At 44.5% G+C, this 20,096-nt stretch overlaps 1 long non-coding RNA gene across 1 annotated transcript in view; it reads left to right on the top strand.

The window, feature by feature from the left end:
* The window catches only part of LOC130290734 (uncharacterized), a 212,453-nt gene that overhangs the window by 126,820 nt on the left and 65,537 nt on the right, over positions 1-20,096 (top strand). Inside the window, exon 3 of the long non-coding RNA XR_008847675.1 lies at positions 7,037-7,112. This is a non-coding gene — a long non-coding RNA (uncharacterized LOC130290734). The remainder of the gene's footprint in view (positions 1-7,036; positions 7,113-20,096) is intronic.

Raw genomic sequence — 20,096 nt, 5'->3', positions numbered from 1 at the left:
GGAGAAATTGGGCTTCAAATTTTGGGGGGGTATTTTCTGCTATTATCCTTTTTAAAAATGTAAATTTTTTTGGGAAACCAAGCATTTTAGGTAAAACATTTTTTCTTTTTTTTTTTACATATGAAAAAGTCGCGAATCACCTGTGGGGTATTAAGGTTTACTTTACCCCTTGTTACGTTCCCCAAGGGGTCTAGTTTCCAAAATGGTATGCCATGTGTTTTTTTTGCTGGCACCATAGGGGCTTCCTAATGGTGACATGCCCCCCAAAAACCCTTTGTCGCTCCTTCCCTTCTGAGTCCTCTACTGCGCCCGTTGAACAATTAACATAGACATATGAGGTATGTGCTTACTTGAGAGAAATTGGGTTTCAAATACAAGTAAAAATTTTCTCCTTTTTACCCCTTGCAAAAATTCAAAAATTGGATCTACAACAACATGCGAGTGTAAAAATGAAGATTTTGAATTTTCTCCTTCACTTTACTGCTGTTCGTGTGAAACACCTAAAGGGTTAATACATTTACTGAATGTCATTTTGAATACTTTGGGGGGTGTAGTTTTTATAATGGGGTCTTTTATGGGGTATTTCTAATATGAAGACCCTTCAAATCCACTTCAAACCTGAACTAGTCCATGAAAAATAGCGAGTTTGAAAATTTTGTGAAAAATTTCAAAATTGCTGCTGAACTTTGAAGCTCTCTGGTGTCTTCCAAAAGTAAAAACTCATAAATGTTATGATGCCAACATAAAGTAGACATATTGTATATGTGAACCAAAAAAAATGTATTTTGAATATCCATTTTCCTTACAAGCAGAGAGCTTCAAAGTTAGAAAAATGCAAAATTTTCATTTTTTCATCAAATTTGGGGATTTTTCACCAAGAAAGGATGCAAGTTACCATAAAATAAATAAATAAAGTAGAATATGTCACGAAAAAACAATCTTGGAATCGGAATGATAACTAAAAGCATTCCAGAGTTATTAATGTTTAAAGTGACAGTGGTCAGATTTGCAAAAAACACTTTGGTCCTTAAGGTGTAAAATGGCCTGGTCCTTAAGGGGTTAAATCTTAAAGCTCCGATGCACGCGCCCTAGGGGACGGGGACGCACGGGCCAGAGTGGAGAGTCAGAGACGGGGTTAGGAGAAGCATCAGGTGAGTGACGGATTGGGATTTGCATGCGGGTGCGTCCTGCGATGCGAATCCCAGCCCCGCCAGCAGCAGCAGGTAACGGGACCATGCGCTCACGGCCTGCGTGTGCGGCCAGAGTGCATAACGTAACAGCAGCATAAGCCTGTCAGCAGCCAGCCCTGTGATGTCACAGCCCTATATTTTCGTCAGCCATTGCCGAAGATGGTCATTTCCCGGGTGTTTTGCTGAGAAAGCAGAGACTGTGTGTGCGCACTAATCACTGTTACTGACAATACAGATCTTTACAGCGGCAAATCCATTAACCTCAAGCCTGTATTTGTTCTGGCTAGAAAGCAGACACTGTGTGGTCACTAATCAGCATTACTGACAATACAAATCAGCACAGGGGAAATCCATTGACCTCAAGCCCGCATCACTGCAGGCAGACAGGCAGGGAGAGTTTAGAAGTCCTTTCATAGTTTGCAGATTGAGATAATCACAGGAAGCACTGCTCATTTAAAGATTGCAAGCAACTATAGTAGAGGCAGGGAAAATTCTGAAGTTGTTTCAGAGTCTGCCAATTGAATTCAGAACTGGGAGCAATCCCCATTCTAAGACTTCAAGCAACCATAGTGCAGGCAGGGACAGTTCAGAGAGAAAGACAGTATGCGTTTTTTCTATTGCATCAGTACTAGGGTGTATTACTCAAAAAATATATGCACTCCGCAGTCCTACATTTTTTCTGGTTAAGGTTAATAGGGGGCAGTAAGTGTAAAACCACTAAAAGACTTACGTACCAGATTGTTATGTTTATTTCTGGTGCAACCGTACTGGGGCATATTACTCCAAAAAAAAAAAAAAAAAATATATATATATATATATATATATATATATACGCACTACGCTGTCGTACGTGTTTTCTGTTTCAAGTGTAAAGTGGCCTGTTCGTGTAAAAGCAGGGATATATACACACACACACTGAGTGTTCCGCAAGTCTCTGTTTTAGCCGTATAGGTGCGTATGACTCTATAAAAAGTAAAATATATACACACAACACTGTTCTACAAGTATGTCTGGCAGAGAAGTGCAAGGCCGTGCACAAAGAAATGGCAGAGACCTAAATTTATCAGGCAGAGGTCACAACAGAGTAGGGGCACGTGGCAGCTGGAGTCGCAGCGAGCGGTCTGAGCTCCCGGATGTCTGCTAGCGGTTATGTCTCGACCAGCAACCCATCTGCTGTCATCGATTGGTTAACTTGGTCATCCACTTTATTACAAGTGACATCCCACACCCCCAATCAACAGTCAGTGAGTTCCTCAGACTCAACCCTCAGTTGGCATGGCCCGGGAGCAGTCCCTGTCCTCCAACTGTCTCTGTCCTATGCTGTTCCTTCACACATAGAAGTATTGTATGCTGTGGGCTCAGCTCCACTATGCAGCAAGGACGATCAACTAGAGGACAGTCAGCAGCTACTGCCCAGCCAAGATGTGAAGGAGACACCCGCTTCTTCCTCCGCTAGGCAGACAAGTAGTGATGAGGAGAGTGGCGTGGGAGGTGGTGTTGCAAACATTCGGGCTCCTGAAACAGACACCATTGAGGAACTTGAGGATGACATCAGTGACGTTCAGACACAACTCAATGATGATGAAGCCGATCGTACTTGGGAGCCGGGTGCAGAAGGGGCTTCATCCATCAGGAGAAGAGGGTGGCGGGTTTCCCGTGAGGCAGCACGGTGGCAGCAGTGAGAAGTCTGGAGCCAAACATGCCCTCTCCTCATGCTGCTGCCACCTCCAGGCTATGTAAATGTGCCGCTCTATAGTCTCGTTATTCTGCTGCCACCTCCAGGCTCTGTTACTGTTCCACCCTATCGTCTCGTCATGCTGCTGGCACCTCCAGGCTCTGTCATTGTGCTGCTCTGTGGCCTACATAGGCTGCCGCCACCTCCTGACTGTATCATTGTGCCGCCATATGATCTCATGCTGCAGGTGGCACATTAAACTTGTTAATCTCCTTAAACTCTTCAATTGAACTCTAAAAAATCTATTTAATCTGTTCAATTGTGATGCCATATGGTCTCCCGACCCTGCTGCCACATCCAGAGTCTGTTATTGTGCCGCTCTGTGGCAGTGATTCTAATAGTGTCGCCTGTAATTTCCATGTCATACTGAATAACAGTATTATTTCACTACCCCAGCACACTCCCTATGCGTATTACAGCAAGGCTAAGTTTTCTACGCCACTATCGAGGCTCTCTGTAGCATGGAAATAGCTGTTTTAAATAGCGATTTGCCGCAAATATATTCGGATCTAAACTAATTTATCTGGAAAATTCAGCAAACCAGCCGAATCGAATTTTTGAAAAATTTGATCATCTCTATTCCATATGATTAAAATGTTACCCAACTTTTTTTCACTTTTTTTTTGCAGTGTTATAGGTCCCATAGGGACCTATAACACTGCACACACTGATCTTCTATGTTGATCACTGGTTTCTCATAAGAAACCAGTGATCAACGATTCTGCCGCATGACTGCTCATGCCTGGATCTCAGGCACTGAGCAGTCATTCGGCGATCGGACAGCGAGGAGGCAGCTGTCAGCTGTTCGGGATGCCGCGATTAGCCGCGGCTATCCCGAACAGCCCGACTGAGCTAGTCGGGAACTTTCACTTTTAGCCACGCGGCTAAAGGGTTAATAGCGCGCGGCGCCGCGATCGGCGCTGCGCGCTATTAGAGGCGGGTCCCGGCTTCACTATGACGCCGGGCCCGCCATGATATGACGCGGGGTTACTGTGTAACCCCGCGTTATATCAGAAGAGCAGGACCAAGGACGTACCGGTACGTCCTTGGTCCTTAAGGGGTTAAAGGGTTACTCCACTGGAAAACATTTTTTTTTTAAATCAACTGGTGCCAGAAAGTTAAACAGATATGTAAATTACTCATTTAAAAAAATCTTAATCCTTCCTGTACTTATCAGCTGCTGTATGATCCACAGGAAGTTATTTTCTTTTTGAATTTCCTTTCTGCCTGACCACAATGCTCTCTGCTGACACCTCTGTTCATTTTAGAAACTGTCCAGAGCAGGAGAGGTTATCTATGGGGATTTGCTCCTACTCTGGACAGTTCCTAAAATGGACAGAGGTGTCAGCAGAAAGCACTGTGGTTAGGCACAAAGGAAATCCAAAAAAGAAAATAACTTCCTGGGGATCATACAGCACAAGTACTGGAAGGATTGCAATTTTTTTTTAATAGAAGTAATTTACAAATCTGTTTAACTTTCTGGCACCAGTTGATTTAAAAAAAAAAAATGTTTTCCAGTGAAGTACCCCTTTAAACAAGAACCCTGACCCTCGCCAATGGGGGCGGGTAAGGGTTAATTAACCTGTTCTATATTTTTATTTGACATATTAGTAACATGTGTCGAAGTATTATCAAAATATCTCCAGCAGTTTGGAAGTGATGCTGGAACATACACAAGTACACATTGGCCTAGATTTATCAAACTGTGCGAGAAAAAAAAGTGGAGTGATTTTTCCACAGCAACCAATCACAGCTCAGCTAACAAGCTCAGGTAAAGTGAAAGCTGAGCTGTGATTGGTTGTTATATGAAAATCACTCTAGTTTTTCTCTCATATAGTTTGATAAGTTTTGGCTATTGAGTTATATATACATATATTTATCTGTCAAACTTAACAAGTTCACTTGTCACTTCCTGTAAGTTGCATAACTATTTTGCTCGGAATGACTGATATGAGTCCCTAACTTAAAGGGGTACTCCACTGGAAAACATTTTTTTTTTTTTTTTTTTTTATCAACTGGTGCCAGAAAGTTAAACAGATTTGTAAATTACTTCTATTAAAAAATCTTAATTCTTCCAGTACTTATCAGCTGCCATTAGGATCTACAGGAAGTTATTTTCTTTTTGAATTTCCTTTCTGTCTGACCACAATGCTCTCTGTTATAACCTCTGTCCATTTTAGTAACTGTCCAGAGTAGGAGCAAATCCCCATAGAAAATCTATCCTGCTCTGGACAGTTCCTAAAATTGACAGAGGTGTCAGCACTGTGGTCAGACAAAAAGGAAATTCAAAAAGAAAAGAACTTCCTGTGGATCATAACAGCAGCTGATAAGTACTTGAAGAATTAAGATTTTTGAATTGGTCATTTACAAATCTGTTTAACTTTCTAGCACCTGTTGATTAAAATAAAAAAAATGTTTTCTAGTGGAATGCAGCTGAGCGACGACCAACAGCAACACAACACCAGTGCCCATAGAAAAAAGGCCCAGTGGTCCAGCAGTACCACTACTGACAGACCTAGTCCCCGCTCTAGGCCTAGCCACCCAACAGACACAATACCACACAACAATGGCCACAGCATCCAGAAGACTGGGAGAAGCTAGGAATAAACCCTTATCCAGTCTCTTGCTAATTAAAAATGCTGCTAATCAAAAATGTTGTGGCCAAGTGGATGGGGTATGGGAACCAAAGCAAAACAGAAAAATTAGAAGACAGACTAATATGAATGTACAACAAATTTAGAAAGAAAGACATGGCTGCACATCCACATGTTGTACATTGATCTATTGCTTCTCAACTATTCCTATAAAAGGGGTACTCCGCCCCTAGACATCTTATTTCCAGTCCCAGTGGCGGGACCCCCGCAATCTCGGCTGCGGAACCACATACATCAGGTGCACGGGTGTAAATTGGCTCCATGCCAGATGACTGGCGATGCGGGGTGGAGGCTCGTGACATCACGGTCACGCCCCACTCGTGATGTCACGGCCATGCCCCCTCCCATAAACTTGCATTGAGAGGCCTGGCCGTGATGTCATGAGTGGGGGTGGCCGTCACGAGCCTCCGGCGCTGCATCCGGAACTCTAAATCAATGCCGGGTGCAACAAGGGAGATCAAGGGGGCCCCCAACGGTGGGATCCCCGCTATCAGACATCATATTCCCTATCCTTTGGATAGAGGATAAGATGTCTAGGGGCGGAGTACCCCTTTAAGGTTCGATTCAGTGGCGAGTAGAGACAGTTAGAAAAATTACCATAAACTTTAGTGGAGAAATGCAATTTATGCATAAAAAATTTTAGTTTATTGATGCACAAGAAACTTTAAGCAACATAAGTGGAGATCCACTTTAAAGTTTTCTTTTATTATAAGTTTGAAACAGCACCTAAAGTCTGGTTGGTTTACAAAGAAGAAATTTCATTACACTGCAACAGGGATTTGTTGTTGATCATAGAATTATAACATGCACACAGAATTTCAAGTAACTTAATGATTATGTGCAGACAACTCTACCAGGGGAAGACAGGTAGCGTGCAAAGGAGAATTTTACTCCAAGCCACCAGTATGCTAAATAAAAGTCATTATAATAAATGAACACATTAGCAAAGTTAGAATACCACACAACAATTGATGTAGCAAAACATTACAGAGGAGAACAAAGGAGCAAAACAAAGGGTACACCATAAAACGAAACAATGGGCTCAGTAATTATGCAGATTCCTTCCCTAACAAAGATGACAGAATATTTAATTGCAGAATAAAAAATAAGAAACTGAGAAACATAAAATGCGTGAAACCTATATGCATCCCTTTGCTTCTTTATAATATCTCATGAGATGAAAGCCCAAGTACTGGTGATCCATCATATCTACTGAAGCAGGTGCTCAAAATATTGCTAATCATAGTAGAGGGCTGCTGCATAGCAAGCAGTACTGATAAATTACTGGGTGCTAGTAAATGTGACAGATTGAAGCAACAATAATAAATAACTGTATGCAAAAAAGTGGATAAAGCAAGTGACAAAAAAAAATCTTGAGGAGCAGCTGAATATTTCTTTTCATCTGTGGCTGATTCACAAGAGAATTACATGACTACAATGCATTTTCCTTCCTGCAGTTGTTCTGGAGGCCACTTGTGAGTGACAGCTCCGGGAGCTCAGTGAAAATGATTAAATCCAACTCTCAAAGAAAAGGTATGCTCGCTGTCCAATTTGTGGGCAATTCTAAATGTGCTGATCTTATGCTCTGTCCAATTTGTTGCACTTGATAATGTTTAAATTGTTTTCTTCCAGGTAAAATGTAAATAGTGCACTGAGAGTCTATCATGCTGTACCATCTGCATAATAGAGAGGCTTTGTGACAGAGATGCTACATTTAGGTTGTTTAAATATACATAGTTGTCCATTGCTAACAAATGTGCAAAATGAATGAGCCAATGTTGGTAGAAGATATCTAAGGCTTCTGTAAAACCATAAAGCATTTGTTTACACATTTATTTATTTATCCATTTATTTATTAGCCTATTTAGGTAGAAGTCCTTCCTTCATAGTTATCCTCGCTTTAGGATCCACTTTTATGTGACCAATAGGCCAATTGCCACGCCACTTTATTTGGTAACAATGCAGTTTTTCTGAAAAAAGTCTTTCACAGGTTCTTATCAAATAGAAAAAGGAATGTGGTCAAACAGGCTTGGGTCTCTGTCTCCAAGGGTCCCATAGAATAACAAATCAATAGAGTCTGGAATGAAGAATGTGCAGTGGTACTCTAAGGGTCCTCATAGAGAGGGAGATTGCTGCCCAACACAAGTGGTCATCTAGTAGATTGTGCTTTTTAAAGGAACCTTTTACATGGCTCAATTATTGAACAGGCAGGACCACATGAACAGTTGTTGGATCATCCATGTGACCCTTCACTTATATCATTGTATGAGGCACATCTCATTTGCAATGGGAGACATACAGAAAAAAAACTGAAAAAAGGGACATTTACTTGGTTTCTGATACAAGGGCTGGTTGGGCACTTATTCCCATTATGATGCAGATCAGCCACAATGAAATATAAGGGGAGGTCGCACATGTGCACTGTACTGATGAGCAGTCAATAACATATCTCCTATTTATGAGGGGGGAGACTGCTTAGCATTATAGTTGCCCAAAGATGAGGCAATATACAGGGTGCCAGTAACATGATAATGTGTAGTGCACCATGCTGGCTTACAACCTGTTAGTGATGCCCATACTGTCCGATCAGGCGATGTATGGTCAACTGAGATTGGCTTGTAGGGCTGCATTTGCCTCTTCATCAGTTGATCACTTGGTCTTTTATACTGGGATTTAATCATTCTATTGAGCCAATAATTGTGTGAAGGCCCATAAGATAACATTTCCCCCTCGATGTCAGCTGTTTACACAAGTGCACCTAGTTATGATAATGCAATAAGATGCCACATATTTCTGGAAGCTTTAGTTGATCTAAATAGGTGTAAATAGAGATGAGCGAACTTTTGAAAAATTCGATTCGGACGATTCGCCAAATTTTTCAAAAAAACTTGTTTCGATCCAAATTTATTTGCGGCGAATCTATATTAAAAACGGCAATTTCTTGCCTACAGAGAGCCTCAATAGGGGTATAGAACACTTTGCTGTGTTCTAAAACGCATATGGAATGTGCTGGGGTAGTAAAAGAATACTGTTATTCAGAATAACATGCAGATTACCAACATTGCCTTAGAATCACTGCCGCAGAGCGGCACAATGACAGAGCCTAGAGGTGGCATCAGTATGAGGAGACCATATAGTGGCTGAATGACACAGCGTGGAGGTGTTGTCAGCATGAGGAGACCATATAGTGGCTGGATGACACAGCTTGGATTAGGCTGAAGCATAAGAAGACCATATAGTGGCTGAATGACACAACGTGGAGGTGTTCCCAGCATGAGGAGACCATACAGTGGCTGAATGACACAGTGTGGAGGTGTTGACAGCATAAGGAGACCATCTAGTGGCTGAATGACACAGCGTGGAGGTATTGGCAGCATGAGGAGACCATATAGTGGCTGAATGACACAGATTGGATGAGGCTGAAGCATGAGAGACAATATAGTGGCTGAATGACACAGCGTGGAGGTGGCGGCAGCATGAGGAGAACATACAGTGGCTGAATGACACAGCATGGAGGTGTTGGCAGCATGAGGAGATGAGGAGACCATATAGTGTCTGAATGGCACAGCCAGAAGTTGGCAGCAGCATGAGTAGACACTAGGCCTTCACAATCCCTAAGATTATAAAATGAATTCAGCTAGTGCTACCATAACAAAAATTTTATTCCCAGTCCCAGCAACATCAGTAAACCATATATTGCCTGAATGTCACAGCCTGGAGTTGGCTGAAGCATGAGGAGACCATTGAAATATAAGAATTTTAAATAGAAATCTAAGATTTTGAAATTGAAATTGAGGATTTTGAAATGGAACTTTTAACTCCCAAGTTTTAGTGCTCCAGGCCCCTGTGTGTGGGTACAAAGGACCTATTCTAACAAGGAGTCACATGTCACATGGAAGCACAATGAGCCTTGAGGTGGCATCAGTAGAAGGAGACCATATAGTGTCTAAACGGCATAGCCTGGAGTTGGCTGAAGCAGGAGGAGACCACAGGCCTTCACAATCCCTAAGAAAAAAAGACGAAGTTTGAAAATTAAAGTGAAGACTTTGGGTAGCTAGTACTACCATAACAACATTTTCATTCCCAGGCCCAGGCCCAGCAGCATCAGTGAACCATATATTGCCTGAATGGCACAGCCTGGAGTTGGCAGCAGCATGAGTAGACACCAGGGCTTCACAATTCCTAAGAAAAAAAGATGAAGTTTGAATTTTAAACCGAAGATTTTGGGTAGCTAGTGCATTATAACAACATTTTTATCCCCAGACCCAGTCTCAGCAGCATCAGTAAAGCATATATTGCCTGAATGGCAAAGACTGGAGTTGGCTGAAGCATGAGGAGACCATATAGAGTCTGAATGGCACATCCAGGAGTTGGCTGCAGCATGAGTAGACACTAGGCCTTCACAATCCCTAAGATTACAAGATGAATTCGGAAATTTAAACCGAAGATTTTTGGTAGCTAGTCCTACAATAACAACATTTTTATTTCCAGACCCAGTCCCAGCAGCATAAGTAAACCATATATTGCCTGAATGGCACAGCCTGGAATTGGCTGAAGCATGAGGAGACCCCAGGCCTCCACAATCCTTAAGGAAAAAAGACGAAGTTTGAAATTTAAAGTGAAGATTTTGGGTAGCTAGTACTACCATAACAACATTTTTATTCCCAGACTCAGTCCCAGCAGCATCAGTAAACCATATATTTCCTGAATGGCACAGCCTGGAGTTGGTTGAAGGATGAGGAGACCATTGAAATATAGGAATTTTAATTAGAAATCTAAGATTTTGAAATTGAAATTGAAGATTTTGAAATTGAGCTTTTAACTCCCGGGCCCCAACATGTGGGTACTAAGGACCTGTCACGATTCGGCTGGCTGGAGGTGGATCCTCTATGCCAGAGAGGGATTGGCGTGGACCGTGTCAGTGGACCGGTTCTAAGTTGCTACTGGTATTCACCAGAGCCCACCGCAAAGCGGGATGGTCTTGCAGCGGCGGTAGCAACCAGGTCGTATCCACCGGCAACGGCTCAACCTCTCTGACTGCTGAGATAAGCGCGGTACAAGGGAGTAGACAAGAGCAAGGTCGGACGTAGCAGAAGGTCAAGGCAGGCAGCAAGGATCGTAGTCAGGGGCAACGGCAGGAGGTCTGGAACACAGGCTAGGAACACACAAGGAAACGCTTTCACTGGCACAATGGCAACAAGATCCGGCGAGGGAGTGCAGGGGAAGTGAGGTATAAGTAGGGAATTGCACAGGTGAAGGTACTGATTAAAACCTGATGCGCCAATCAGTGGCGCAACGGCCCTTTAAATCGCAAAGACCCGGCGCACGCGCGCCCTAAGGAGCGGGGCCGCGCGCGCCGGGACAGCACAGACGGGGAACGGGTCTGGTAATGGAATCGAGATGCGCATCGCGAGCGGGCGCGTCCCGCATCGCGAATCGCATCCCGGCTGGGTCTGACCGGGGGCTGTGAATAAGAGAACGCTGTGAGCGCTCCGGGGAGGAGCGGGGACCCGGAGCGCTCGGCGTAACAGTACCCCCCCCCCCTTTGGTCTCCCCCTCTTCTTGGAACCTGAGAACCTGAGGATAAGACTCTTGTCCAGGATGTTGTCCTTAGGTTCCCATGATCTCTCCTCTTGGCCGCAATTCTCCCAGTCAACCAAAAAGAATTTTTTACCTCTGACTGTCTTGGATGCCAGAATTTCCTTCACCGAAAAAACATCCGAGGACCCGGAAACTGGAGTGGGAAAAAAAAACTTTGGGAGAGAAGCCGTTAAGGATGAGTGGTTTCAGGAGAGAGACATGGAAAGCATTGGGAATACGGAGAGAAGGAGGAAGAAGGAGTTTGTAACAGACAGGGTTGATCTGGCACTTGACTTTGAAAGGACCAAGATAACGTGGTCCCAGTTTATAACTGGGGACACGAAAGCGGACATACTTGGTGGAGAGCCATACCTTGTCTTCGGGAGAAAAAATGGGGGGAATTCTTCTTTTCTTATCGGCATATTTTTTCATCCGGGATGAAGCTTGTAAAAGAGAATTTTGAGTCTCTTTCCATATGGTGGAGAGGTCCCGAGTCACTTCATCAACACGGGGCAAACCAGAGGGCATGAGAGTGGGGAGGGGGGGAAGAGGGTGACGGCCGTACACCACGAAGAATGGGGATTTAGCGGAAGATTCAGAGACTCTGAAATTGTACGAGAATTCTGCCCATGGTAGAAGATCTGCCCAGTCATCCTGGCGGGAGGAAACAAAATGTCGCAAATAGTCACCCAGAACCTGATTAATTCTTTCTACTTGCCCATTGGATTGGGGATGATAAGAAGATGAGAAGTTTAATTTGATTTTGAGCTGATTACAGAGGGCCCTCCAGAATTTAGACACGAATTGAACGCCTCTATCCGAGACGATATACGTGAAGGCGAAAAATGTGTATAAAAAATTGCTTCGCCAACTGAGGCGCCGAAGGAAGACCTGGAAGAGGGATAAAATGTGCCATCTTGGAGAATCGATCAACGACCACCCAAACAACTGTGTTGCCATGGGATAAAGGTGTCAGTAATAAAGTCCATACCAATCTGAGACCAAGGTCGTTCAGGAACAGGCAGAGGATGGAGGAGACCAGCAGGCTTCTGGCGAGGGGTCTTGTCCCAGGCACAGACTGTACAAGCCCGCACGAAATCAACAACATCAGTTTCCAGGGTAGGCCACCAATAAAATCGAGAGATGAGTTGGATGGATTTTTTGATGCCAGCATGGCCTGCGAGGTGAGAGGAGTGTCCCCACTTGAGAATCCTGAGGCGCTGGCGAGGAGAGACGAAGGTCTTCCCTGGAGGAGTTTGTCTGATGGAAGCTGGAGAAGTGGAGATCAGACAGTCCGGAGGAATAATGTGTTGCGGGGAAGCTTCCACTTCAGAGGCATCTGATGAACGAGAGAGGGCATCAGCCCTAATGTTCTTGTCAGCAGGGCGAAAATGAATTTCAAAGTTAAAACGGGCAAAGAACAACGACCACCTAGCCTGGCGAGGGTTCAGCCGTTGGGCAGACTGAAGATAAGAGAGATTCTTGTGGTCAGTGTATATAATAACTGGATATTTGGATCCCTCCAGCAGGTGCCTCCATTCCTCAAGCGCCAATTTTATGGCCAGTAGTTCTCGATCACCAATGGAGTAGTTTTTCTCTGCCGGAGAGAAGGTCCTAGAAAAAAAACCACAAGTAACAGCATGCCCGGAAGAATTTTTTTGTAGGAGTACTGCTCCAGCTCCCACCGAGGAGGCGTCTACCACCAATGAGAAGGGTTTAGATGGGTCAGGTCTGGAGAGTACGGGAGCAGAAGAAAAGGCAGTCTTGAGATGTTTGAATGCGTCTTCCACTTGAGGAAGCCAGGACTTAGGGTTGGCGTTTTTCTTGGTTAGGGCCACGATAGGAGCCACAATAGTGGAAAAGTGTGGGATAAATTGTCTGTAATAATTTGCAAACCCCAAAAAACTTTGGATAGCACGGAGTCCGGAGGGGCGTGGCCAATCCAATACGGCAGATAGTTTATCTGGGTCCATTTGTAGTCCCTGGCCAGAGACTAAGTATCCTAGGAAGGGAAGAGACTGACATTCAAAGAGACATTTTTCCATTTTGGCATATAATTGATTGTCCCGAAGTCTCTGAAGAACCATGCGGACATGCTGGCGGTGTTCTTCTAGGTTATCAGAAAAAATCTGAATATCATCTAGGTAAACCACAACACAGGTATATAGAAGATCACAAAAAATTTCATTTACAAAGTCTTGGAAGACGGCAGGGGCGTTGCAAAGGCCAAAGGGCATAACCAGATATTCAAAGTGTCCATCTCTGGTGTTAAATGCGGTCTTCCACTCGTCCCCCTCCCTGATGCGGATGAGATTATATGCACCTCTTAAGTCCAGCTTGGTAAAGATGTGGGCGCCTCGTAGGCGGTCAAAGAGTTCCGAGATAAGAGGTAGGGGATAGCGTTTTTTTACAGTGATTTTATTAAGTCCGCGGTAATCAATGCAAGGGCGTAGGGAGCCGTCTTTTTTGGAAACGAAAAAAAAATCCAGCTCCGGCAGGGGAGGAGGACTTGCGGATAAACCCCTTTTTTAAATTCTCTTGGATGTACTCCGACATGGCTTGAGTTTCCGGAGCAGACAGAGGATAGATTGTGCCCCGGGGTGGAGTAGTACCAGGGAGGAGGTCAATAGGACAGTCATAAGGCCTGTGAGGAGGCAAAGTCTCTGCTTGTTTTTTGCAAAAAACATCAGCATAATCCAGATAGGCCTTGGGAAGACCAGATAACGGGGGAATTACAGGGTCTTGACTGACAGTACAGGGAGCAGGCTTAAAACAGTCCTTGTGGCAAGAAGTACCCCTGTTCTTGATTTCCCCGGTGGTCCAATCAAGGGTTGGGGATTGGCGTTGAAGCCACGGTAATCCATAAAGAATTTCTGAAGTGCAGTTAGAGAGGACCAGAAATTAAATTTTTTCGTGATGGGGTCCGATGCACATTAAGAGGGGTTCCGTGCAGTAACGCACAGTACAATCCAGTCTTTCATTATTAACAGAGGCGATGTAGAGGGGTCTGGCGAGACTGGTCACCGGGATGTTGAACCTGTTGATGAAAGAGGCCAAAATAAAATTTCCTGCAGATCCGGAATCCAAGAAGGCCGTAGCTGAGAAGGAGAAGGTGGAAGAAGAAATCCGCACAGGCACAGTAAGACGTGGAGAAGCAGAGTTCACATCAAGAGCTGTCTCACCTTTGTGCGGAGTCAGCGTGCGTCTTTCCTGGCGTGGAGGTCGGATAGGACAATCCTTCAAGAAATGTTCGGTACTGGTACAGTACAGGCAAAGGTTCTCCATGCGGCGGCGTGTCCTCTCTTGAGGTGTCAAGCGAGACCGGTCAACTTGCATAGCCTCCACAGCGGAAGGCACAGGAACGGATTGCAGTGGACCAGAGGAGAGAGGAGTCGGGGAGAGAAACTGCCTCGTGCGAACAAAGTCCATATCCTGGCGGAGCTTCTGACGCCTTTTGGAAAAACGCATGTCAATGCGGGTGGCAAGATGAATAAGTTCATGCGGGTTAGCAGGGATTTCTCGTGCGGCCAGCACATCTTTAATGTTACTGGATAGGCCTTTTTTAAAGGTCGCTCAGAGGGCCTCGTTATTCCAGGACAATTGGGAGGCGAGAGTACGGAATTGGATGGTGTACTTGCCAACAGAAGAAGGCTCGGGCAGGTTCCTCAAAGACACTACGAATCTCCGTGAAGAGTGTACAGAGGCAGTGACAGGATCATTGCGGTCCCAGAGCGGTGTGGCCCATGACAGGGCTTTCCCAGACAGAATTCTGACTACGAAAGCCACCTTTGACCTTTCAGTTGGAAACTGGTCCAACATCATCTCCAAATGCAGGGAACATTGCGAAAGAAAACCACGGCAAAATTTAGAGTCCCCATCAAATTTATCTGGCAAAGATAATTGGAGGCTGGATGCGGCCACTCGCTGCGGAGGAGGTGCAGGAGCTGGCGGAGGAGATGATTGTTGAAGCTGTGGTAGAAGCTGCTGTAGCATCACAGTCAGTTGAGACAGCTGGTGGCCTTGTTGCGCTATCTGTTGCGACTGCTGGGCGACCACCGTGGTGAGGTCGGCGACAACTGGCAGCGGGACCTCAGCGGGATCCATGGCCAGATCTACTGTCACGATTCGGCTGGCTGGAGGTGGATCCTCTGTGCCAGAGAGGGATTGGCGTGGACCGTGTCGGTGGATCGGTTCTAAGTTGCTACTGGTATTCACCAGAGCCCTCTGCAAAGCGGGATGGTCTTGCAGCGGCGGTAGCAACCAGGTCGTATCCACCGGCAATGGCTCAACCTCTCTGACTGCTGAGATAAGCGCGGTACAAGGGAGTAGACAAGAGCAAGGTTGGACGTAGCAGAAGGTCAGGGCAGGCAGCAAGGATCGTAGTCAGGGACAACGGCAGGAGGTCTGGAACACAGGCTAGGAACACACAAGGAAACGCTTTCACTGGCACAATGGCAACAAGATCCGGCGAGGGAGTGCAGGGGAAGTGAGGTATATGTAGGGAAGTGCACAGGTGAAGGTACTGATTAAAACCTGATGCGCCAATCAGTGGCGCACCGGCCCTTTAAATCTCAAAGACCCGGCGCGCGCGCGCGCCCTAAGGAGCGGGGCCGCGCACGCCGGGACAGCACAGACGGGGAACGGGTCTGGTAAGGGAATCGAGATGCGCATCGCGTGCGGGCGCGTTCCGCATCGCGAATCGCATCCCGGCTGGGAACATTATCGCAGCGCACCCGGTTGGCAGGTCTGACCGGGGCGCTGTGAATAAGAGAACGCTGTGAGCGCTCCGGGGAGGAGTGGGGACCCGGAGCGCTCAGCGTAATAGGACCTAATCTAACAAGGAGTCACATGTCACATGGCAGCAAAATGACAGAACCTGGAGGTGGAATCAGTAGTAGGAGACCATATAGTGTCTCAATGGCACAGCCTGGAGTTGGCTGAAGAATAAGGAGACCCCAGGGCTTCACATTCCCTAAGAAAAAAATACAAAGTTTGAAATTTAAAATAAAGATTTTGGTTAGCTAGTGCTACTATAACTAAAAAAAGTATTCCCAGGCCCAGCAGCATCCCTAAACCATATATTGCCTGAATGACACAGTCGGGAGTTGGCTGAAGCATGAGGAGACCATATAGTGTCTAAATGGCACATTCAGGAGTTGGCAGCAGCATGAGTAGACACCAGGCCTTCACAATCCCTAAGATTACAGAATGAATTCTGAGATTTAAACTGAAAATTTTGGGTAGCTAGTGCTACCATAACAAAATTTTTATTCCCAGACCCAGTCCCAGCAGCATCAGAAAACCATATATTGCCTAAATGGCACAGCCTGGAGTTGGCTGAATCATGAGGAGACCATATAGTGTCTGAATGGCACATCCAGGAGTTGGCTGCAGCATGAGTAGACACTAGGCCTTCACAATCCCTAAGATTACAAGATTAATTCTGAAATTTAAACCGAAGATTTTGGGTAGCTAGTGCTACCATAACAAAAAATGTTATTCCCAGACCCAGTCCCAGCAGCATCAATAAACCATATATTGCCTGAATGGTACAGCCTGGAGTTGGCTGAAGCATGAGGAGACCATTGAAATATAAGAATTTTAAATAGAAATCTAAGATTTTGAAAGTGAGGATTTTGAAATTGAACTTTTAACTCCCAAGTTTTAGTGTCCCGGGCCCCGGCATGTGGGTATAAATTACCTAATCTAACAAGGAGTCACAGTCACATGGCAGCACAATGACAGAGCTTGGAGGTGGCATCAGTAGGAGGATACCATATAGTGCCTGAATGGCACAGCCTGGAGTTGGTTGAAGCATGAGGAGACCCCAGGCCTTCACAATCCGTAAGAAAAAAGACAAAGTTTGAAATTTAAAGTGAAGATTTTGGGTAGCTAGTACTACCATAACAAAAGTTTTTATTCCCAGGCCCAGCAGCATCAGTAAACCATATATTGCCTGAATGGCACAGCCTGGAGTTGGCAATAGCATGAGTAGACACTAGGGCTTCACAATCCCTAAGAAAAAAAAGACAAAGTTTGAATTTTAAACTGAACATTTTGGGTAGCTAGTGCTACCATAACAAAATGTTTATTCCCAGACCCAGTCCCAGCAGCATCAGTAAACCATATATTGCCTGAATGGCATAGCCTGGAGTTGGCTGAAGCATGAGGAGACCACTTAAATATAAGAATTTTAAATAGAAATATAAGATTTTGAAATTAAAATTGAGGATTTTGAAATGGAACTTTTAACTCCCAAGTTTTTGTGCCCGGGCCCCAGCGTGTGGTACAAAGGACCTAATCTAGCAAGCAGTCACATGGCAGCACAATGACAGAGCCTGGATGTGGCATCAGTAGGAGGAGACCATATAGTGTCTGAATGGCATAGCCTGGAGTAGGCTGAAGCATGAGGAGACCCCAGGGCTTCACAATCTCTAAGAAAAAAAGACAAAGTTTGAAAATTAAACTGAAGATTTTGGTTAGCTAGTGCTACTATGACAAAAAAAATTATTCCCAGGCCCAGGCTCAGCAGCATCAGTAAACCATTTATTGACTGAATGGCACAGCCTGGAATTGGCTGAAGCATGAGGAGGCCCCAGGGCTTCACAATCCCTTCGAAAAAAAGGACGAGGTTAGAAATTTAAACTGAAGCTTTTCGGTAGCTAGTGCTACCATAACAAAAAAAATGATGCCCAGGACCAGCAGCATCAGTAAACGATATATTGGCTGAATGACAGCCTGGAGTTGGCTGCAGCAGGTGGAGACCATATAGTATCTGAATGGCACAGCCTGGAGTTGGCAGCAGTACGACGAGGCCATTGAAATTTATGAATTTTAAATTTAAGATTTTGAAATTGATATCATCGATTTTGTAATTGAAATTTCACTACTCTGCCTGACATACATATTGCGTATATGAAGGGAGTACAATACGCTTCACTTCGCTTAAAACAGTATTTGTCTATAACAGAAATACAACAAAGAATGAACAACTTAAAGCCTACTGGAACTGGGGAACTTCAAAATGGTAAATCTACCACCTGGGATGGTCAGTCAATTCCAACAGCCGGTGGTCAGTATCCACAGTTCCCTGTTGCTGCTAGTCCTTTAGCAATATTCCTTTTATCCCTGGTCTGGTATCAACATGGCAATAATGCTGGGAGAGTAAAAGGATGGCCACATGTTTCCTACAATACACAGTCAATATATGGAGAACATATAGTGGCTAAAGAAAAACTACCACAAGAGGACATAGTTTTAAATTAGAGGTGCAAAGGTTTAAAAGTAATATGAGGAAGTATTTATTTACTGAGAGAGTAGTGGAGGCATGGCATAGCCTTCCTTCAGAAGGGGTCACTGCAAATAAGTTTCTATGAATGACATAGCCTGGAGGTGGCTGAAGCATGAGGAGACCATATCGTGTCTGAATGGCACAGCCTGGAGTTGGCGGCAGATGAGGAGACAATAGGGCCCCACAATCTCTAATAATAAAACATGAATTTTGAAATTTCAATTGAAGATGTATGGTACCTAGTGCTACCATAAATATAAATAGGTAATGTACTAAGCCCAGCAGCATCACTAAACCATGTAGTTGCTATATAACACATATAGGAGCAGGCAGCAGCATGAGTACACAAGAGGGGTTCACAACCCCTAACATGAAAAGGTGAATGTTGAAATCTCTATTTGTTCTGGTTCGTGGCTTTGGGGCTGAATTGGATTTGGCTCCAAGGGTCACGCGACCAGTTAAAATCTGCAGACCATGCATAAGGGACACAAAATGTCCGAGACACAAAATGGCTGAGACCATGCAGACTAGTGAATACAATATATATTCACACAGACCGCAGATATTTAACTAGCTGTATCACCAGAGACCAAATGCATTCAAAAACACCCCACAGACCAACCTATTTAGGAATTTTGGAAGAGTTATATACTAATATCCAATGCACAAATTAACACTACACATCCAAACACTGGCAGAAATAAAGATGTTTAATACACAGTTGTAAACTAAACACATTCTAACTAAGAGAGAGAGAAGAGAAAAGATATTGCTAATACCTAGAAGTTTAAATCCGCAATGTAAGGAAACACATATACTACATTTATAGTAGAAATCCTATAATTGGCTATATGGGTGGATTTTCCTTAAAAGATACAACTATACTAAATGAAACACACAGAGAATATAACACTGAAATACTTAGCTTCGGGGACCCTTTACAGCAAGTATGATGAACAAAGACAGGCATGGGAGTAGGCTGCAGTCCTTTGTTTCAGGATTCAGGCCCCACAGGAAGTGAATAGGAGGTGTGATGGTATCCAGCCCCGGAAGAGAAAAGAGCCCCCTTGGCCCCCTTTGAATGGGCTTTTATTAGATGTTCTCCGCCCCCAGCCAGCCCCCAGGTGGTCTGTCTAATGTTACAAAAGCCCCTGTAAGCACTCCTTGGAGACCCCTACTATAAAGATGATCCTCCATTTTTTCTTTTGTCTAAACTCCATGCGGCCTTCTTGGACTAGAATCACAAAATATAGCAAATAAAATGTATGTCATTTTCATGTCCATAACACTATTAAAGATGCATGTTAGCTAGTGCTACCATCTAAAAATGTAAGCCCCAAGCCCAGCAGCATCACTAAACTATGTAGTTTCTGAATGACACAGACAGGAGCAGTCAACAGCAGGAGTACACAAGAGGGTTTCATAAACCCTAAGATTGAAAGATAAATGTTGAAATCTTAATGAAGCATTTATGTAAGCTAATGCTAACATCCAAAAATCTAAGGCCCAAGCCCAGTAGCATCAGTAAGCCAAGTAGTTCCTGAAACACGCAGTCAGGACCAGGCATCAGCAGTACACAAGAGGGTTTCATAACCCCTTACATTGAAAGAGCAATGCTGAAATCTCAATTAAGCATGTATGTAAGC

This window comes from Hyla sarda, chromosome 1 (assembly GCF_029499605.1).
Source record: "Hyla sarda isolate aHylSar1 chromosome 1, aHylSar1.hap1, whole genome shotgun sequence".
In the NCBI taxonomy this organism is placed as follows: Eukaryota; Metazoa; Chordata; class Amphibia; order Anura; family Hylidae; genus Hyla; species Hyla sarda.
The sequence above is the reverse complement of the archived record's forward strand: the minus strand, read 5'-3'. Positions and strand labels throughout refer to the sequence as shown.